General features: G+C 43.5%; 1 long non-coding RNA gene across 1 annotated transcript in view; it reads left to right on the top strand.

Moving 5' to 3' along the window:
* Nucleotides 1–23284, top strand: part of LOC140903608 (uncharacterized) — a 116799-nt gene that overhangs the window by 55947 nt on the left and 37568 nt on the right. The gene's annotated exons all lie outside the window — the stretch shown is intronic.

Genomic DNA, 23284 nt, shown 5'->3' with positions numbered 1-23284 from the left:
AAGCTCCTCTTCTTGGAACAAGAACCTGATAAACAAATACAATAGCAGAAGGGCACACTGATTTATTCCTCAGTCTCCCCACAGTGTTACATTACTATCTGCACTGCCTGTTGAGAAATATAGTTAAGTAAAGCTGATGCTTCTGGGTGTCTGTTTTTTTCTTTTTCAGGAATGAATTGATATTAATCACATTATGCTTTAAAGTAGTAATGATGCTTTACTGAGTTGCTGTTTCCCTTTAAAACAGAGATAACTCACGACCACAAAGATCTACTTGGAACCTCTTTGACAGGCCATTTTGCACAATGCACCTGGATACTTCAGTAAATCCTAGATTATATCAGGTTTTACCTAGTCTGAAAATATTACAGACATGCATTTGTGTCACTGCAGTTAATGTCCTGTCGATGCTTTCCTTAGAAATTCTGATTTTCTGGGGCCTATAAATTAGCCATAAAAACTCATTGTTGGCTGAAATCAGAAATAAAACTGTCTTTAAAGCTATGTAAGATGTGTGACAGACTCCTACGGGAAAAAGCAGGAGCCCCATTGCTTGAAATGTTTAAAACTAGTTTGGAAGGAGTGTTGTATAATGTTCTAAAGGGAACAATCCTCCACTGGCAGGAGATTGCAGTGTATTTTATTTTTATAGTAACAGGAGTGTGCGGCAAGAAAACAATAAATGGCACAAAGTCACAAGTAAGCAACTAGCACACAGCATGTATTGCAAGCAAATAATTGTTTTAAGAAGAGACGTTAAATTATTAACAAGGATGGAACTAGATGATCTGTTAAGAATTTGCCATTGCAAACTTCTACGATATGATGCCAGAAGTTAGCCACTTAATGCAGATGAATAAAATATGATTGGAGGAGCAGATATTCCAGCATTTGGGGTTTTTTGGTCAAGGAAGCTTCACAGAAGATGCTTGGGTATAAATACTAACCCACTTATGATTCCAGGCAAGGATCACTAGTTTCAAATGTGGCTTCCATGCTCACTCCTTCCTGTTTCAAAAATGGATGTGGTCTCTTGGACAAACAGTAAAAAGAGCCCACACTGTATCAATAGTCTCTTGCTGTAGTGCTTGGAGGCTAGAGTGAGGGAATAGGGTCCCAAAGTGCAAGGATCTTTCTGTACGGTCTGTCTCTCTGATGGAGTTACATCATCCAGGTGTAAACTGATTGCATGAGGATTTTGAGTAAGCATCTTTAAAACCAAAAGCACCTTGGAGCGCTCTCTTTTCAGAACAGGTGTACAAGCACCATCTAATTATCCCCACAACTCTGTGAGGTGGCTGTTACTGTGCAACAGGTATAATTCAGCACCTGCTTACTGTAGTATAAAGTGGGTTGGCCCCACATTCATTGGTATTTAAATTATTTTCATATTCACCCATTCTCGGCCTTTCTCTAAAATGTTATTTTCTACATGAAAATATTTCTATTTTTCTGCATAAAACTCCCTCCACCCCCACCTGCTAAGGATCTGACAACAATACCACTGGGAAACTAAATATACATGCTGCTGCTTAGAAACTATTGCATTGTGAGCTCTTTGAGGCAAGGATTGTCACTTACTATATGTCCGTTCAGCACCTTCCTCAACAGGGCCTTAAGCCAGTTGTCTGCAAAATAAAGTGCTGATCTTGCAAATACTTAATCACATGCTTAACTTCATGCACATGAATAATCTCTTTGCAGCCAATGAGAGACACTGAAGGCTGGTGCATAGAACTGGACTGAGTCATAGGAAACCTGGATTCTCTTCCTGGCTCTGCCACAATGCCCTATTCCACTTTTTCCCAGCTGTAAAATGGGGGTAATTATACTGATTTCTTTTCTAAAGCACTTTGAGATCTATTGATGAAAAGCACTAGATAAGAGCTTGGTGGTATTGTTATTAAGGATTAATGATTAGACAAACCATGAAAGCCATTTAGTACATTTAACTTCTGTTGTTGAAATGAGTGGTAAGAGAGGGCTCTCAGTATTTCTCAGGATTGGACCTTGGTTTGTTAGCTTTTCTTATTTGAATACAATACAAGAATAGAATTGAAGGGACCCAACAGAAAAATAGATGTTTTCTTTTGTTTTAAAAGTAATTAACATTGAAAAGAGATTTGCGATTCTAATTCCCTCAGTTTGATCAGGGGAATGAATAGATTATTAAGACTCAATATGCTTATATCATCTCCTGCCATCAGTTAAGGGGTGCGAAGTGAAGTATACAAATCACTAAATTGCTTCTAAGCTATTTGACAGCTGAAAATTACAGAATTGATCGTCAGACTAATTTATATTTCTCAGAGAAGAGAAGAAGGAAAAAACAGTTGGGATTATCATAAGACGTAAATTCTTTTGCAAGCTACATTTTAAAAGCCTCTAGGCTCCATCAGAAACCATGCAGAATCAAAGCCATTCCAATGTAAAAAGCTGCTTCTCTTCCTTTAGCTTTGTCCTCTTCTCCTCATATCAACCCTGCTGCATGAGTTTAGGACAAAGTGTGCGTTTTGCTGGCTTCATCCAAAGAGGATGGAGGGAGGCTGTTCTCAGTGGTAGAGGAGGACAGGACAAGGACTAATGGTCTCAAGTTGCAGTGGGGGAGGTTTAGGTTGGATATTAGAAAAAAACTTTTTCACTAGGAGGGTGGTGAAGCATTGGAATGGGTTACCTAGGCAGGTGGTGGAATCTTCTTCCTTAGATGTTTTTAAGGTCAGGCTTGACAAAGCCCTGGCTGGGATGATTTAATTGGGGATTGGTCCTGCTTTGAGCAGGGGGTTGGATTAGATGACCTCCTGAAGTCTCTTCCAACCACGATATTCTATGATTCATCTGTATCCAATCAGATTGTCTGGGGCTCTGATTTATAAGAGATTCTTTCTCAGAGATTCTTTCTCATGGGAAGTAAAGAGGCATATCTTTTCCCCAGCTGCAGCAACCTACATGGAACTTGAAGGGAGGAACATGGGTTGCAGATGGGAAGAGTTTAGAGGAAGCACCGGGAAACCAGTGTGTATACACATGGCTAGAATGCTAGCTCCAGTTGTCACTTCCCTGAAAATAGTTTTTAATGAAAAGCCAGTTTAATTTTAGGAACCATGGAACCCTCTTATGTTGTTACCCAGCGTGTGGAACATGCAAGACCAGCTTGTGACCTAAGTCAAGACCTGATCCAACACCCACAGAAGTGAAGGGAAAGACTCCCATTGACTACAATGGGCTTTGGCTCAGACAGTGTATGAGCTGGGGAGGTCTGAAGGGATTGTTGAGGAAGGTTCCTTCTGGAAGCCACTAGCATAGTGAGCCTTATTTCAGCCTCACACGCACTCCTGTGCCCCTTACAGAGTGGGAATGCCTGGTGGATCTGCGACTAAGTTCCTCTCTACCAAATATTCTTACATGCTAACAGAGAGTTCTGCCTGATGATGGAAAGCTCTGGGGTATGCTATGCACTCCCTTTTCAGTATTGAGGCTTCTTGATCTTTCCATACACAGAACAACTAAACCGCTTTCAGGGAAGTCGGTGACCCCCGTGCCTCTGTGTCTGTATGTGTGTGTTTCGAAGCTGAGATGATATGAGTTGTTATGGAACAAACATCGTGGACCAGAGTGCAGTTGCTTGAGTAATAATTTACTCTGCAACATAGCCCTGTGCACTTGAGTGGGATTGCAGGGTGGCGAGCAAAGGCATAGCAATCTAGCCCGATGGGCCTTCGCTGTGCAGTGTAAAACTCAGCAGAGGTGGTTCCATCTTTTGCCCTGATTCAGTAGGTGAACTGTGTGTGCACACTAGTATTTTTATAAACTTGGATTTTATGCCCACTGAAGTCCATCGCCAAGCTCCCTCTGATTATCAGGGATCCGATCCTGCCCCATTAGGTTTCTGATGATATTGTCCTTTACTTACTTGAAATTGTATCCTCCTATTGAAGTCAATGGGAGCTGGATTTAGCCCTGATGCCCTTCTCAAAAGCTTCGCTTTAAGGAGGGTTGGTATTTGCAAGCTAGCATACGACGAGTATCACATTTGAACTAGTAGATAAGCATGCTCTCTCGTCAGATGTCTAAATACCAAATTCTTGGAGCTAGCCGCGTTTCTTGAACTCTTTTTGGCTCATTTGTACTTCTTGGCATATTCTGAATAATAACTTGGCTTATTTCACTCCATGAAGGAATTTTTAATGGGGAGCATTTGTAGTACAACAAGTCTAATGCAGGGATCAATAAAATAATCCTCTAATTCTTGTGTCCAAAACCCTGTATTTTGTCTGTCACCCAAAATGTCAAGTGAGTTTCAGTGTGTTAACTAATGCCACATTATCACCATTAGGGGAACTGCACTTACAGCTCTTGCAATTCCCAGAGTTGGCCCCATCTCTACAGTTATCACATGCTTTTCTTTCCCCTTCTCTCTTTGACTCAGTGACAATAATCCATGAATCAGATTTCCAAAGGGGCACACCTTTCCCTAGCCACTCACAGCCCACAACGTGCATACACGAGCCAAGCATAATTCTTACGCACCTATGTCTGTGTACACTGGATGTTTTATCCCCATGCAGATCCATGATTGTGTTTGTGCAACTCTGCCCTGCCTACAAACATTGGATCTGTGTGTGTGCACATTAAGATTGAGTTTATGCTAATGCAGCTCTGCCTTGCAGGCATATATCAGATGTTGTGTGTTCCTATGACTGGGCATACGCAAAAGCAGGCATGTGTTCCTAATTTTTTGGCTATTTTTCCATTGTTCTCTTTACCACTTTTCACTTTGCGAAGAGGGTGCCTTCTATACTGAATCATCTTGGTACAAAGAAAAGGAGTACTTGTGGCACCTTAGAGACTAACCAATTTATTAGAGCATAAGCTTTCGTGAGCTACAGCTCACTTCATCAGATGCATATCGTGGAAACTGCAGCAGACTTTATATATACACAGAGAATATGAAACAATACCTCCTCCCACCCCACTGTCCTGCTGGTAATAGCTTATCTAAAGTGATCATCAGGTGGGCCATTTCCAGCACAAATCCAGGTTTTCTCACCCTCCACCCCCCCCACACACAAATTCACTCTCCTGCTGGTGATAGCCCATCCAAAGTGACAACTCTTTACACAGTGTCCATGACAATCAAGTTGGGCTATTTCCTGCACAAATCCAGGTTTTCTCACATCCCCCCCCACCCCCATACACACACAAACTCACTCTCCTGCTGGTAATAGCTCATCCAAACTGACCACTCTTCAAGTTTAAATCCAAGTTAAACCAGAACATCGGGGGGGGGGTAGGAAAAAACAAGAGGAAACAGGCTACCTTGCATAATGTCTTAGCCACTCCCAGTCTCTATTTAAGCCTAAATTAATAGTATCCAATTTGCAAATGAATTCCAATTCAGCAGTTTCTCGCTGGACTCTGGATTTGAAGTTTTTTTGTTTTAAGATAGCGACCTTCATGTCTGTGATTGCGTGACCAGAGAGATTGAAGTGTTCTCCGACTGGTTTATGAATGTTATAATTCTTGACATCTGATTTGTGTCCATTTATTCTTTTACGTAGAGACTGTCATATTCTCTGTGTATATATAAAGTCTGCTGCAGTTTCCACGATATGCATCTGATGAAGTGAGCTGTAGCTCACGAAAGCTTATGCTCTAATAAATTGGTTAGTCTCTAAGGTGCCACAAGTACTCCTTTTCTTTTTGCGAATACAGACTAACACGGCTGTTACTCTGAAACCTGTCATCTTGGTACAGTACATTAACTATGTTCTAAGATATATACTTAATGCAAAGGGTTGGCCTTTTAAATTCTGGAAGCATTTTTAATGGTAATAACACTTAAACAGCATGAGCAGCGGTGGCTGAGTGATTAAGGCACTCGACTGCAGTCCTGAAGGTTGTGCGTATCACTTGACCTCGTACTGAAAAGCTACCTCCAGTTCATCCAACTGCAAAATGGGTACCTGATCCACTGGGTTAGGGCAGTCAAAGACAGCTGAACATGATACTGGCCACATCACTCTCTTGTGTACCATTCATGACAGGTTTCAGAGTAGCAGCCGTGTTAGTCTGTATCCGCAAAAAGAACAGGAGGACTTGTGGCACCTGAGAGACTAACAAATTTATTAGAGCATAAGCTTTTGTGGGCTACAGCCCACTTCATCGGATGCACAGAAGGGAACATATAGCAAGACAGATAAATAGATAGATATACATACAGATAAGTTACCATACCAACTGTGAGAAGCTAATGAGTTAAGATGACCTATTATCAGCAGGAGAAAAAAAACTTTTGTAGTGATGATCGAGATGGCCCATGTAGACAGTTGACAAGAAGGTGTGAGGATACTTAATTTAAGGAAATAGATTCAATACGTGTAATGACCCAGCCGCTCCCAATCTCTATTCAAACCCAAGTTAATGGTATCTAGTTTGCATATTAATTCAAGCTCAGCAGTTTCTCCTCGGAGTCTGTTTTTGAAGCTTTTCTCTTGCAAAATTGCCACCCTTAAATCTTTTACTGAGTGGCCAGAGAGGTTGAAGTGTTTTCCTACTGGTTTTTGAATGTTATGATTCCTGATGTCAGATTTGTGTCCATTTATTCTTTTGTGTAGAGACTGTCCGGGTTAGCCAATGTACATGGCAGAGGGGCATTGCTGGCACATGATGGCATATATCACATTGGCAGATGTGCAGGTGAAGGAGCATCTGATAGTGTGGCTGACGTGATTAGGCCCTATGATGGTGTCCCCTGAATAGATATGTGGACACAGTTGGCAACGGGCTTTGTTGCAAGGATAGGTTCCTGGGTTAGTGGTTCTGTTGTGTGGTTGCTGGTGAGTATTTGCTTCAGGTTGGGGGGCTGTCTGTAGGCAAGAACTGGTCTGTCTCCCAAGATCTGTGAGAGTGAGGGATCATTTTTTGGGATAGGTTGTAAATCTTTCATGATGCGCTGGAATGGTTTTAGTTGGGGGCTGAAGGTGACAGTTAGTGGCGTTCTGTTATTTTCTTTGTTGGGCTGTCCTGTAGTAGGTGGCTTCTGGGTACTCCTCTGGCTCTGTCAATCTGTTTTTTCACTTCAGCAGGTGGGTGTTGTAGTTTTAAGAATGCTTGATAGAGATCTTTTAGGTGTTTGTCTCTTTCTGAGGGGTTGGAGCAAATGCGGTTGTATCTTAGGGCTTGGCTGTAGACAATGGATTGTGTGGTGTGTCCTGGATGGAAGCTGGAGGCATGTAGGTAAGTATAGCAGTCAGTAGGTTTCCGGTATAGGGTGGTGTTTATGTGACCATTGCTCATTAGCACAGTAGTGTCCAGGAAATGGACCGCTTGGGTGGATTGATCTAGGCTGAGGTTGATGGTGGGATGGAAATTGTTGAAATCATGGTGGAATTCCTCAAGGGCTTCTTTTCCATGAGTCCGGATAATGAAGATGTCATCCATGTAGCGCAAGTAGAGTAGGGGTGTTAGGGGACGAGAGCTAAGGAAGCGTTGTTCTAAGTCAGCCATAAAAATGTTGGCATACTGAGGGGCCATGCGGGTACCCATGGCAGTGCCGCTGACTTGAAGGTATGTATTGTCCCCAAATGTGAAATAGTTGTGGGTGAGGACAAAGTCACAAAGGTCAGCCACCAGGTTTGCCGTGACATTATCGGGGATACTGTTCCTTACGGCTTGTAGTCCATCTTTGTGTGGAATATTGGTGTAAAGAGCTTCTACATCCATAGTGGCCAAGATGGTGTTATCAGGAAGATCACCGATGGATTGTAGTTTCCTCAGGAAGTCAGTGGTGTCTCGAAGATAGCTGGGAGTGCTTGTAGCGTAGGGCCTGAGGCGAGAGTCTACATAGCCAGACAATCCTGCTGTCAGGGTGCCAAAGCCTGAGATGATGGGGCATCCAGGATTCCCAGGTTGATGGATCTCTGGCCACTCAGTAAAAGATTTAATTTTGCAACAGAAAAGCTTCAAAAACAGACTCCAAGGAGAAACTGCTGAGCTTGAATTAATATGCAAACTAGATACCATTAACTTGGGTTTGAATAGAGACTGGGAGTGGCTGGGTCGTTACACATATTGAATCTTTTTCCACATATTAAGTATCCTCATACCTTCTTGTCAACTGTCTAAATGGGTCATCCTGATTATCACTACAAAAGTTTTTTTCTCCTGATGATAATAGCTCGTCTTAACTAATTAGCGTCTCACAGTTTGTATGGTAACTTAGCTGTACCATACATATATGTATCTTACTATATGTTCCCTTCTATGCATCCGATGAAGTGGGCTGCAGCCCGCAAAAGCTTATGCTCTAATAAATTTGTTAGTCTCTAAGGTGCTACAAGTACTCCTGTTCTTTTTGTATACCATTGACTATGAAACTGATGTGCCTTAACCTTGTCAGCCTAACGAGCCGTTGGCACAATGGGCCTTTGACTTACATAATGCTTTACATTTTTAATGTGCTATAGAAATAAGAACTGTTGCTTTACTAATGCCCATTCTCCTTTCTGGTAGGGGGCATCTCTTTGGTTGAGGCTCCAAGACTTTGGTCTGTAGTTTTTAAAAGTTGAAAATTCAGTGGAAAACTTTTGTGATAATTTAATCAAAAAATGAAATTTCAGAAATTTTTGATTGCTTCTTGCTGCCATTATATTTGGTCTCTATACGTTTTTTCCCATATTGTTCTCTGTGTGAAGTAGCATATCTAGTCATCAGAGTTTCAGTAGGGCTAGTCAAAAACTTTCAGTTGAAACTTTTTTTAGAAGGAAAATTGGATGTTCAATTAATGTGTGTTTGCTTTCCCAGGAAAATTTAATTTCTCATTTTTAAAAAAAGGCTCCCAAAATATTTTAATTTTGATAGTGTGGTATGGTGCTTCATGGGAGTTGTAGTTTGGTTTCTTTATGTCCCCATTTTCATCCATGGGTCTGGTTCCCCAGCAGGATTACATCTCCTGTGATGCACCATGGTCATCAACTCCTATGCTGCAACGAACTCCCCTTACCAGGAAGAAGACCTCTGGTGCATCGTGGGAGATGTAGTCCATCCAGGGAGCCTTTCGAAAGGACAATTGGAGCATGAGGCATTTGAACAAGAACTCCCATGAGACGTGGCAGCATTTCTGAATGGAAATTTTTTGTTTTTTGTTTTTTCACAGAAATGTTCACATTTTCCATGGCGGGGAGGGGAACCTATTTTCCAGCAAGCTCTACTCTTGGATTCTATTGCCAATTCTGTCACTCGCTTGCTGTGTTTCATTTAAGTTGGTGTTCTCAATCTAGTTCCTGGCTATTCCTTTCATTGTTTGCTCCTAGAACACCTCAGTCTTCTCATCTCTCTGTCTGCAGTCATTTGCCATCCTTGCTTGTTACATTTTTCTTTCAGACTTGAAAATGTGATACTGTGTACGCTCCTTTTATGTTAGTATTGGCTCTAATTTATCTCTTTTTCGAAGCTTTGAGTTATGATGCTTCAATGCACTTCAATTCCCGGCTAAGTGTCTTCTCCGTGGGTAACCAAATCAAGGTAATGGTCCATTGCCAGACTCCCATGAGTGCATCTGCACCAGACCTTTGCAAAAAAACATGTAGGTACATGTACTAGTTGATGACCCAGCTTTCAGAGAGCGATTCCTTTTTAGCTCTTATAAGTACGGGCTTATGATTTCATAAAAAGAAGCTAGGTAACTCAGAGGGTACTGGAAAGTTCCTCATGTAGGAAGCTCAAAGGCAGCAGGAGTGGAAATACCCTTTTTTTAAAAAAAGTAGTGATTGTTTTTGTACTGTAGTGACAACTGTTGATTGATGACCACACTGACTAGGCTGGTGTCCCAAGCTGACAGTAATATTATTTCTTAATTGATTTATTTCACTTCCTTGTATCACTTGGTGCCATTGCTTTATGTTATTTGAGTGTTTATTATTTTCAGATGTAACCCACCACTATTCTAAAATCGTATTACTCTTTCATTTGATCGTGAGTTCAAATACCAGCCCCTGAGGTTGTCAGTTGAGTGGTATTATTAACCTTAACATAAGCTGTTTTATTTGACGGTTGATCTTATCCATATCTTTGGATGGATGGATGGATGGATGTGTTACATATATGAAAAATAAAATGTGTGTCCACGTACACAGCATACACCCATTTATCTGAAACCCTATTATCTGAACCTCGTCATTATCCAATTCCCTTCCTGGTCCCCCAGCATGAGGTACGTGTCCCCTGCAGCAAAGATCTCATACTGGGGGACAAGGAAGGGAGGTGGATAATGTGGAGGTTTGGATAATAGAGCAGAGACCCCCGCCCCAGCCGAGACTGTGAGGAGGAGGAGCCCCTGGGTGCTAGGGAGGCCGTCCTACTGCTCAATGACTGCTGTGGGACTGCAGGAAGCTCTCTGCAGCCCTAATGTCAAGAGAGTGAGGGAGCAGAGCTGCAAAAGGCTCCTTGTGCTCCTGCAGGACTGGTGACACCCGATCCCTGCAGGCGTGGGGTTTGGGGAAGCCTGCAGTCGTCGCAGGGCAGAGCGGAGTCCTGCCGCGGAATCTCTGCTTTGCCTTGCAGCTTACGCCTGTAGGGATTGGATGTCGTCGGCCCTGCAGCAGTGCAGAGAGCCTTAGCCCCATTGCAGCCAAATGGAGACCCCTGGCCAGGACAGTGAGGCAGAGGAGGATGACACATGCACCCGTCTGCCGGGAAGTCCACCTCGCTGCTGAATGGCTTCTGCCCTTTCCATTATTCAAACTCCTGTTGTATCCAAATAAAATCTGTCTTCCATGCTATTCAGATAATTGGGAGGATGCTACATATTTGTGTGTGCGTGTACACATATTATAAAAGTATGTTGCAGCCAATATTTATCTTATGTATCATCCGAAGACCCCAGTCAGGATTAGCCCCCTTGCACTGGGTGCTCTACAAACACAGAGAAGAGACCATCTCTGTGTGTATCAATGTGTGTTTAAAATAAGAGCTAGTATAATATATTTATACATCAGGCTAAATAGCTTTTGGAATGAAGGGTAAGACAGAGGGTGCTGAATTATTTCAGGAAGGGAGGAAAGATGAAGAGGAGCCAAAGGTGAAATGAAACAGGACAGAGCTATGAAAAAAAAATACCAAATTGAACTGACTGGAGTTATGCGGAGATTTCTGGTGTAAAACAGGAGTGAAGCACTGGTCAATCCAGGCCATTATGATTATTAATTTGTTGTTACCATCATAACATATAGGAGGCCTAGTCCTGGACCAGGACCCCACTGTGCTAGCCACTGTATACAGAAGATGCTTTTTCTATTATTTAAGTAATATTATTTGACCCTGCGTGTAGTTTGGGGAGGAAAGGGAGGGGTGCCCCTCCTCCCTCAAACTGCAAGGCTCAGGCAGGCATGGAATTTGTCCCCCGTGCGGCCCCATTGGCCTGACTGGAGTTGCCCCCCCTCCAATACAGAAGTCAAACTACACTTACACATTTGATTAATTCCGTATTCTGTTTTGTAGATCTGGTTGGAAACTTTCTGAGGGAACATTTTGCCATTTGAAAATACTGATTCAATTCTATCAAAATGTTTTGAAAACAAACAGTTTTGGGGGAGGTGGGAGGAGATTTCCTTTTGTAGGAAACTTTGAAATTTCAACTTTTTGTTCTGAGTAGGAATGAATTTTTTTGATTTTTTTTTTTCCCCTGTTCTTCAGGAAATTCCACATTTCATTCGGCTCTACTATTTTGCTTTGAAAATAATCAATTTTTAAGGAGGCTGAAAAATGTGATTGTAAACTCTAATTCACGCATCAAAGCTGCACTTAAGTCAGGGAGACTTTGAATGTGGTGCTGTCTATATTTACAAATGCAGCTTTTCAGACAAGCAGTTGCGCAACCAACAGGATGTGGTTTTTTTTCCTCCTGATTTCTCCCTCTCCATTTTTCTTTTCCCACGAGGTCTGTCTCAGAACAGATACTTTTTATTTCCTGCATCCGTCCCCCACATCAGCCAATTATCTTTGCAATCACAGCCTCATGCTGACATAACTCCCCATTATGTGATTTTGTTTGTACAGGTTACTTCTGCATTAGGAAGTGTTAGCTATTCAGAGGGCCTCCCTGTCGTTACCTAGGGCTACTGAGGTCTGCAGAATTAAATTGAACCACACGTCTCTGTGCTAGAGATGTTCTTGTCATATTTTTGTCTTGTGTCCATGGGGAAGTGCGTATAGGGAGCCCCTTATCCTTCCCACCCCACCCCACCCAAGGAGGCAGAGAATGCTTCCCCTCCTTCTTCCCTGAGCCTAGGTGAGTAGCATTCTTATTTCTAGCCAGGTCATAGAATCATAGAATATCAGGATTGGAAGGGACCCCTGAAGGTCATCTAGTCCAACCCCCTGCTCGAAGCAGGACCAATTCCCAGTTAAATCATCCCAGCCAGGGCTTTGTCAAGCCTGACCTTAAAAACCTCTAAGGAAGGAGATTCTACCACCTCCCGAGGTAACGCATTCCAGTGTTTCACCACCCTCTTAGTGAAAAAGTTTTTCCTAATATCCAATCTAAACCTCCCCCACTGCAACTTGAGACCATTACTCCTCGTTCTGTCATCTGCTACCATTGAGAACAGTCTAGAGCCATCCTCTTTGGAACCCCCTTTCAGGTAGTTGAAAGCAGCTATCAAATCCCCCCTCATTCTTCTCTTCTGCAGGCTAAACAATCCCAGCTCCCTCAGCCTCTCCTCATAAGTCATGTGTTCCAGACCCCTAATCATTTTTGTTGCCCTTCGCTGGACTCTCTCCAATTTATCCACATCCTTCTTGTAGTGTGGGGCCTAAAACTGGACACAGTACTCCAGATGAGGCCTCACCAATGTCGAATAGAGGGGAACGATCACGTCCCTCGATCTGCTCGCTATGCCCCTACTTATACATCCCAAAATGCCATTGGCCTTCTTGGCAACAAGGGCACACTGCTGACTCATATCCAGCTTCTCGTCCACTGTCACCCTTGCGTTCCCTTCCCGCCTGCGACTACCTAAGGCAGCTATATAGGAAGAACATGTTTTATTAGAGATGGTTGGAAAATTGATGTTATGTCCTGTGAAAAAGTTGGAGATGGAAATACCTTGAATTGGCACAAAAAGTGAAAATTTTAAAATCTTTCTAAGGTGATAGCAAGCAGAATCACCTCGGTGCTGCTTTCCCCAAGCACCTGCCTGCCTTCAGAAGTCAGAGTTAAGCCTGCTATATCTGCAGGCCAATATTTTTGACTCATCAGGCAAGCACTTTGTACGGGCATTTCGGGATTATGCAAAATAAACCATTTTTTGCAGGCACTTAGCTCGTAGTTGTTGAGGTTTTTTTTGTCCCTTCTTCTTTGTTGATTAACTATTTTTTTTTTCAGTTGTGAATAAGGAATAATGGAACAAACAAAGCATTGTACAATCAGTAAATAACATCCTGCATGGAAGAGAGAGCAAACAGAAAAGAACATGGAATTACATAGCTTTACAAAATGCAGATATGCCAGCAGTGGTGTCAGGTGTAAGTGGCAATATTTTCTGTCATTTGTGTTTGGTTTCTAGGGTGGACTGATGCCTTTTGCTTTAATTCCCTAATAACTCGTTATTGAACTTGCCGTCTGTCATGGAATCCATTGCTGTACATCTTTGCTAAGAGCCTCTGAGTCATCACAAGGAGTTCTTAATGCAAACACTGAATTTACGCACACAGTACGAGAGGTGGCAGGATACAGCCTTCTTGGATCAGAAACACAATGAAGGTGCACAATTTGTGCATCTCGAAGGTAACTTTAACCCAGGGCTAAATTCCAGCTTGTTTTGCAGGATATTTGAGGTGAGGCAGAGAAAGGAGAGTCTCTCTACACCTGTCATCTAGTTATTGAACTGGCCTCTGTGCCCTGGCCTGGAAGGAGGGCTATAATGTGGGCCTGTGGACACAATTGGCTCTGCCCCACTACACCTGCAGCAGATATTGTATATGGAGAGGGCCCAGCTCAGTTTGGAGCTGATCAGGAGGGAGACCAGAACTCAGCTTCTTCCTTGCTGAAGGAAGCCTGGTTTCAGCAAAGAGGTTTAGACAGCATGTTGCCTGGATGAGAGTCCTGGTGGATGGGACGACCGAGCACAAGGAGACGGACCGAAGGCGTGTTTGTCTGAAGATAGGCCACGAGTACCAGACAGCCTTGTTTTTTGCTTTCTTATCATTCCTTTATTTTTAGAATTTAAGACCCCAGAAAGGGGTGGGTCTCAAGCGTGCCTTAGCCGGAGAGCTAGAGCACCACTGCATTGCACCCCATGCGAGGCAGCAACCAACCACCAGAGATGCTGCCACATAGCGAGGAGTATCCTGTTGGCCCACAAGGGGCACCATGGCTGCGGGCCTAGGAACAGCCTTCATCACCATAATAACTAAGCCCTTCTTATCAATTTTGCCCTTATAATAGTAGTAAGTGTCCCCCTTTTGTACAGCTGGGTAACTGAGAGACGCCTAGATGAAGTGACTTGCCCAAGGACATTTATTTCAGAGCTGGAAATGGAACCCAGACTCTTTAGGTCCCAGCCTCCGGCCTTAACCATAAGACTCTGCTTGCTATTCTTTCCGTCTTGTCCTTTGACATCGGTCCCATTACTGCACCTGCGCCAGGTTCCGACGGCTAGTGTAACATGCTTTGTACAGCATGAGTCGCATCTTCCTCTAGTGGTCCTGCTACTTCTGCCAGCTAGTTGAGTTATTCCTTCAGCTGAAGTGGCAGAAGTCTGCACTACTTTGTGCTGAAGATCCCAGGTTCATCCCCTGTCGGTGACCAGTGGCAGCATTCATTTGACTAGTGTTTCAAGAGCTCTGGAAGGTAATATGCCCACCAACTGAGTCTGGCACAATCCAGTTTGCATTGAGCAGTCGCAGTCGGGTAGTGAAGGACATTCAGTCACTTGGGAACGACTGAATGTATTGTATCAACTGGGCTCTCTTCTCGCTATGTCTGTGCAACATGCTGGCTAATTGAGTGGTTGGTTCACTGTCCACATTGAAAAAAGGAAAATAAAATAAGGGGGGGGGGGGGGAGCGTTAACTTGGATTAGCTAACCTGTGTTACAATATCCATGATGATATGGCAACTCTGCTTTTAAGCTGGGTTAGCAACTCCTGTGTAGGGAGGCCTGGTGTTGCACTCGAGCTGCAAACACAAGTTAAAAGCAGAGGTGCTGTGTCTTCGTTATTTTAACATGGGTTAGCTGGCTGAACGCACCCTTTTTTGCCCTTCAGTGTAGACATACCTTTAGGATGTAGGTTCCTTTGCAACGACTACCCAGTTAACCGAGTTACTCCTATAGCTTAGTGGCTGTGCGGAAGGTCCCGGGTCTTCTATCTACTCATAATGGAGATAGTTACATCTGTCCTGTGCAGTTATGACTTAGGAAAGCTACTATAAGCTTGGTCCCACTCATCCCTCCCAACATTGCTCTGGTGGGGAGAAGGGCTACAAATTGGCCTATACTGAGTGTATTTTATTTAATGGTTTGCTGGTGGTGTTTATATTCTCTTAATAATAGCTCAGAACAGCTGCATTGCCACAGAAGCGGAATCTGCTTTGGACTTGTATGTTTATTCTGGGATACAGAGATTCTGTCAGGTAAATGTTTGTGAATTCACACAGCTCTCAAGATTGCTGCTATCGTCTTGATGAAATAAATACAGGACTTTGATTGGTGCCTCCTGGGAGCCAGAAGGCTGGGGAAATGACTTGAAAATTCTCTCTCAATTTTCCATGAGTGCTTTTAAGGTGAGAAGACAAAGAAGCAGCTGTCCCACAAACACTGAGCAGCAAATTTCCCTGACCAGATACCCCATCCATGATCCAATGACCAGAAAATTGGAAGGCCGTACTAGCAGGAGGAAAGGAAATAATGACTGGGTTGAACCATAGAGCCTGTACAGTCTTGGACTTTTAAAATTCCACCTATGCCAGGAAAGGAGTGAAAAACATCTGGCAGCATCATCCAGTGGATAAAGCACTGGACTGGGATTCGTTTGGCCTTTAATTTCCAGCTTTGTCACTGACCCTTGGGTGACCATGTGCTCCTAACCCACTTAGGCACTTTCAGAAAATTGCCCTTATATGGACTGCATTTCCAAATGTTTAGTGACTTTGGGTGCCTCCATGTTTGGGAGACCAGCTTGGGGGCACTTACAAGGAGTCTGATTTTCAGAAGATGAGAGCTCAGTGCTTATTAAAATTTAGGCCACTTCAAGGTGTCTCCTGTTGGGCACCCAAAATACGAGTCATTCACGACCTCTACTTTTTCTCCCATGCTGTGTGTCTATATTCCTGGGACCAGGAAGCTGATGGTGGGTCCAGCCCACAGATAAGAGAGTGTGTCTTTGTGTGTGTGTGTGTGTGTGTGCGCACTACATGTATATTGATATGGGTGTATTTAATACACACATATCCAGGCACAAATTTTGCATTTTTTCCTTATATAAAAATCTGTGATAAGTTCTTGTATTATTATTGTTGTTTACATATATTTGATAACCTGAAAGTATCTGTAGAGGATTTGCAATCTGGATGTTTTTATTTATTTTTTAAAATCTGTGGAGGTTAAGGATTTTTGTTGGGTGTTTTAATGTGGCTCAGTCATAATAAGTGTTCAGGCCTGTCTGTAAAGGCCTAGACTCTAAGAATTTAGGTGTATTCTTATCACTTGGCTAGTTATAGAGGTATAAAAAAAAAACCCTTAATGTGACAGTCTGAGGTCCTGTTCTTAGGCTAAGGCCTTTGGCTAAGCAACAGAGGCAGCCATAAACTGGCAAGCGACCAGTCACCTCCTCACATTCCAAACTAGTCACATTGAAATACGGTGCTATTGGGCCATTAGGAATACAGTCCTGTCCTAATTAATGCCTCTTGCCTCCAGAGAAAGGGAAGTGCCTAGAAGATGTAAAAGGAAGCTTAGTTCGATAGCATCCTGTCTGGCAAGAACTCACTTACAATAGCTGGTTTCAGAGTAACAGCCGTGTTAGTCTGTATTCGCAAAAAGAAAAGGAGTACTTGTGGCACCTTAGAGACTAACCAATTTATTAGAGCATAAGCTTTCGTGAGCTACAGCTCACTTCCTCAGATGCATATTGTGGAAACTGCAGCAGACTTTATATATACACAGAGAATATGAAACAATACCTCCTCCCACCCCACTGTCCTGCTGGTAATAGCTTATCTAAAGTGATCATCAGGTGGGCCATTTCCAGCACAAATCCAGGTTTTCTCACCCTCCACCCCCCCACACAAATTCACTCTCCTGCTGGTGATAGCCCATCCAAAGTGACAACTCTTTACACAATGTGCATAACAATCAAGTTGGGCTATTTCCTGCACAAATCCAGGTTTTCTCACATCCCCCCCACCCCCATACACACACAAACTCACTCTCCTGCTGGTAATAGCTGATCCAAACTGACCACTCTTCAAGTTTAAATCCAAGTTAAACCAGAACATCTGAGGGGGGGAGGGTAGGAAAAAACAAGAGGAAACAGGCTACCTTGCATAATGACTTAGCCACTCCTAGTCTCTATTTAAGCCTAAATTAATAGTATCCAAAGCAGGATTGTCTGGCTATGTAGACTCCCTCCTCAGGCCCTACGCTACCAGCACTCCCAGCTACCTTCGAGACACCACTGACTTCCTGAGGAAACTTCAATCCATCGGTGATCTTCCTGATAACACCATCCTGGCCACTATGGATGTAGAAGCCCTCTACACCAATATTCCACACAAAGATGGACTACAAGCCGTCAAGAACACTATCCCCGATAATGTCATGGCTAACCTGGTAGCTGAACTTTGTGACTTTGTCCTTACCCATAACTATTTCACATTTGGGGACAATACATACCTTCAAGTCAGCGGCACTGCCATGGGTACCCGCATGGCCCCACAGTATGCCAACATTTTTATGGCTGATTTAGAACAACGCTTCCTCAGCTCTCGTCCCCTAAAGCCCCTACTCTACTTGCGCTATATTGATGACATCTTCATCATCTGGACCCATGGAAAAGAAGCCCTTGAGGAATTCCACCATGATTTCAACAATTTCCATCCCACCACCAACTTCAGCCTGGTCCAGTCCACACAAGAGATCCACTTCCTGGACACGACAGTGCTAATAAACAATGGTCACATAAACACCACCCTATACCGGAAACCTACTGACCGCTATTCCTACCTGCATGCCTCCAGCTTTCACCCTGACCACACCACACGATCCATCGTCTACAGCCAAGCTCTGCGATACAACCGCATTTGCTCCAACCCCTCAGACAGAGACAAACACCTACAAGATCTCTGTCAAGCTTTCTTACAACTACAATACCCACCTGCAGAAGTAAAGAAACAGATTGATAGAGCCAGAAGAGTTCCCAGAAGTTACCTACTACAGGACAGGCCTAACAAAGAAAATAACAGAACGCCACTAGCCGTCACCTTCAGCCCCCAACTAAAACCCCTCCACCGCATTATTAAGGATCTACAACCTATCCTAAAGGATGACCCAGCACTCTCACAAATCTTGGGAGACAGGCCAGTCCTTGCCTACAGACAGCCCCGCAACCTGAAGCAAATACTCACCAACAACCACATACCGCACAACAGAACCACTAACCCAGGAACTTATCCTTGCAACAAAGCCCGTTGCCAATTGTGCCCACATATCTATTCAGGGGACACCATCACAGGGCCTAATAACATCAGCCACACTATCAGAGGCTCGTTCACCTGCACATCCACCAATGTGATCTATGCCATCATGTGCCAGAAATGCCCCTCTGCCATGTACATTGGTCAAACTGGACAGTCTCTACGTAAAAGAATAAATGGACACAAATCAGATGTCAAGAATTATAACATTCATAAACCAGTCGGAGAACACTTCAATCTCTCTGGTCACGCAATCACAGACATGAAGGTCGCTATCTTAAAACAAACAAACTTCAAATCCAGACTCCAGCGAGAAACTGCTGAATTGGAATTCATTTGCAAATTGGATACTATTAATTTAGGCTTAAATAGAGACTGGGAGTGGCTAAGTCATTATGCAAGGTAGCCTGTTTCCTCTTGTTTTTTCCTACCCTCCCTCCCCCCCAGATGTTCTGGTTTAACTTGGATTTAAACTTGAAGAGTGGTCAGTTTGGATGAGCTATTACCAGCAGGAGAGTGAGTTTGTGTGTGTATGGGGGTGGGGGGGATGTGAGAAAACCTGGATTTGTGCAGGAAATAGCCCAACTTGATTGTCATGCACATTGTGTAAAGAGTTGTCACTTTGGATGGGCTATCACCAGCAGGAGAGTGAATTTGTGTGGGGGGGTGGAGGGTGAGAAAACCTGGATTTGTGCTGGAAATGGCCCACCTGATGATCACTTTAGATAAGCTATTACCAGCAGGACAGTGGGGTGGGAGGAGGTATTGTTTCATATTCTCTGTGTATATATAAAGTCTGCTGCAGTTTCCACAATATGCATCTGAGGAAGTGAGCTGTAGCTCACGAAAGCTTATGCTCTAATAAATTGGTTAGTCTCTAAGGTGCCACAAGTACGCCTTTTCTTTTTACAATAGCTGGGATGTGAAATCCTCACTTCTGTATTGTTTTGTCATTATAGTTCCCACTTTGCTATTGTTTGTCTGTATAATCCCTGTCCGGTTCTGTGATTGTTCCTGTCTGCTGTATAATTAATTTTGCTGGGTGTAAACTAATTAAGGTGGTGGGATATAATTGGTTAAATAATCATGTTACAATATGTTTGGATTGGTTAGTTAAATTTCCGTAAAATGATTGGTTAAGGTATAGCTAAGCAGAACTCAAGTTTTACTTTATAGTCTGCAGTTGATCAGGAACTGTGTGAGTGTGTGTGGGTGGGGGAAATGGGAACAGGGGATGGGGAAATTGGAATCATGTTTAGCTAAGGGCAGGAATGGGAACAGGGACACAAATAAGGCTCTGTGGTGTCAGAGCTGGGAAGGGGGACACTAAGGAAGGAAACTGGATTCATGCTTGCTGGAAGTTCACCCCAATAAACATTGAATTGTTTGCACCTTTGGACTTTGGGTATTGTTGCTCTCTGTTCATGCGAGAAGGACCAGGGAAGTAATTGGGTGAAGGAATAAGCCACCGAACAATAAGCAAATGAAAATCTAACGACTTCTCCCTTTGCTGTCAATGTTAGTCACGAGTTGGTAGTGAGAATTCACTTACTGTTTCTGGTTAGTGAGTGGCACTAGTGTTGCCGGCACCCAGTGCCGAGAGGCTGAACAACAGCTTGAGTGGTTCGTTACCTGGTGTGCTACATCCAATAATCACAACGGGGTGGAGAAGCAGAAAAGTTTATTTGCAGCTGCAAAAAGGTACAGGGAGAATAAAATCTCAAATCCTGCACACAGAGCAGGAAGTTACACAGCCTTTTATACATCCTTTTTCCCAGCATACTTATCCAATAGCAAGCTGCCCCAAGTATCCATATAGCCAGCCAATCCAGTTCCCAGCTAGTTCCCTGATTCTCTGTATCATTTGTTAAACTATACATAAAGCTGCTTTATTCAGCATTGTTCTTCCATATCTCCCCTGTTTGGCCTTGCTTAGTTTCAGGCAGTCTGACTCTGCAACATACTGTTGCAGATTCTCAGCATAACTGCTGTGTGTGCCTCCAGGCGGGGGGGCCAAGGACACTTGGGCCTAGTATGCAGAGCTGCTGCGAGTGCCTCCAGGCAGGAGGGGGGGGCCAAGGACACCTGGGCCTAGTGCGAGGGGGCTTCATCGACACTCGTGGTCTTCCATCCCCTCGAGTTACCTAGTGGCCATGCCCCAGTGTCCCCAACACTAGGAAGCGCTAAGACTGGGCAAATATCACATTGGCAAAATAATGCATGACTCCTTTTTAATGCAAATTAATTATGCAAAACAGCAGTGAGAAACCTGTAAATCCGGAAACAAGGAATGCAGCACATGGGCAATCAACAGAGATGCTTCTTTTCTTCTCAAACAGACAGGTGTGTTATTTCACACAGCACATTAGTCTGAGCGAGGGAGGTTGGTTAGCAGTTGAACTATCCCACATGGAGAGTGTGGGATGAGTTTAAGGCCCTAAGGTCATGCAAATTCAGAGAACCATTACCCTTTCTACTGCCTCTTCAGCTACTTCGAAAGCAGAGGAACAGCTTGTCTTTTTATATATATATATATATATATATATATATATATATAGCATGGGATTAAGGAATGTCAAAAATACCAGTAAGTGAGCCCAGAGCGATGAAATACAACCTGTATTCCATGCACCTTTATAGGAGGAATTCTGATGAGAGAACTTCAGATGTACCTTATAATTTTCTTGCATCGTTGTTTGCAGAATTGCTACAATGTAGATGGGTAGGTGTATTTTAGCTTGTGTACTGCTGTTATCCATCGGAAATACAGAACTGGACCAAATGTGTCTATTTGTTATTATTTCTGTGCTCTCGACTCCTAATGCCAGACCCTGTTGTGCCCCTGTAGGCCGCCATAGTCCTAGGGACCCAGAGTCCCAGTCAGTGAGAAATGTCAATTTTTGAAGATTACTTGCTCTTTTCTCCTGTGGCGGCGGGGGGGGGGGGGGATAACAAAACAAAGGACCACACAATTAACAACGTTGAGTTGGTTTAGGTGCTACGAACAACTTGTCCGGTGAGGCAGAGAGAGAGACAGACGGAGGCTCGTCTACGTTGCAGCAAAAGCTCTGAGGCACGGCCACACCGGGCCCGTATCAACTGACTTGGGGTCCAGGGGCTAAAAATCGCTGTGTAGACCTTTGGGCTCAAGCTGGAGCCTGAGTTCTGACGCCCTTCGGCAGGGTTGGGTCTCAGAGCCCAGGCTCCAGCCTGAGCCCGAAACTGAACATCAACCCTGCAGCCCGCGCCCCAGTCAATTGACCCAGACTCTGAGATTCAGTGTCGCTGGGTTTTTTTTATTGCGGTGTAGACGTACCATGGAGTGTTTCTGGTGGAGCTGGGAACTGGATTCAGGTCTTCTGTTGCCCAGTCCAGTGACTTAACCACAAGACCTTCATTCCTCTCAGACCAAACCTCGACTGACCTTGACGGAAGCTCTCAAAAGTTGTTACCCTGAGGGTGTTGTGAAGCTTAATTAATGTTTGTAAAGCGTCTTGAGTTCCTTGGGCAGAAGTGCAAGGATGATTATTATTGTTACGAATAACAGATGAGCCCCTGAAACAATCTCGTACAGTAGAATGAATTAGCATGAAGAAAGCAATCAACAACAACAAGCCAAACCAGCAATGCCGCTGTTGCCGTGGGCAACATATACAGCTGGTGGTCTGACAGATGTGACAGATGAATCCACTGATATTCCTCTGTCATTTCCATTGCAAATTAAACTGTCTCCCATGTCCTCATAACAGCCGTCTCTCAGCCAGAAATCACCTGCAGCATTAACTTGCCTGTCCCCGTTGAACTGTCTTTTCCCACTTCTACAGGCCAAGTCCAATCTTGATGTAAACCGGTGCAATTCCCGCTGAAGCTCTGCATTCTCTTCAGGGATTTATCTGTGGAGAAGCAGATTAAGCTCCAACCCTATTCTTGCAGTATCACACACGAGTAGAGCTGAGCGAAACATTTTGACAAACACGTTTTTCGCAGAAAAAAGTAGATTTAGTGACACTGAAAAAAACAACCCTGAAAAGTTTCCCTCTTGCCAAATCGTTGTTAGAGAAACACCAACAAAACACCCCAAAAGTCAATGTTTTGTTTCGACATTTTAAAAAAGAAAAGTTTCAAATTTTCAGTTTGAAGTAATGGTTGAGGGTTAATTTTATTTTTAAAAATTTAAATTGTTAAAAAAATGCTGAAAATCAAAATGCTATATGTTGGGATGTTTTGACCCCAAATGAATTGTTTTTCAACATTTGCACTCACTGAAACTTTAGAAAAGTCTCATGGCTGTTTGACCCCAAATACGTTTTTTTCAATTCATTTGTTATTTCCAGTGAACTGGAAAATCTGTTGTTCACCCAGCTTTTCATGAAATCCCAAGTGAGATCATGGCCCCGTTGTGCAAGGTGATGTAAATGAACATGCAGAGACAGTCCCTGCTCCACGGAGTTTGCAGTCTAACTCAGCAAGACCAACGATGGGGGCAAAACAAAGGCACGAAAAGATTAAGTGACTGACCCGATGTCACTGAACAGCTAAGTGCAAGAACTGGGAATTGAACTGCTGACTTCTCGTCTCGTGCCCTATATACGG

This window comes from Lepidochelys kempii, chromosome 26, assembly GCF_965140285.1.
Source record: "Lepidochelys kempii isolate rLepKem1 chromosome 26, rLepKem1.hap1, whole genome shotgun sequence".
Classification (NCBI taxonomy): Eukaryota; Metazoa; Chordata; order Testudines; family Cheloniidae; genus Lepidochelys; species Lepidochelys kempii.
This window is presented reverse-complemented; position numbering and strand designations above follow the sequence as displayed.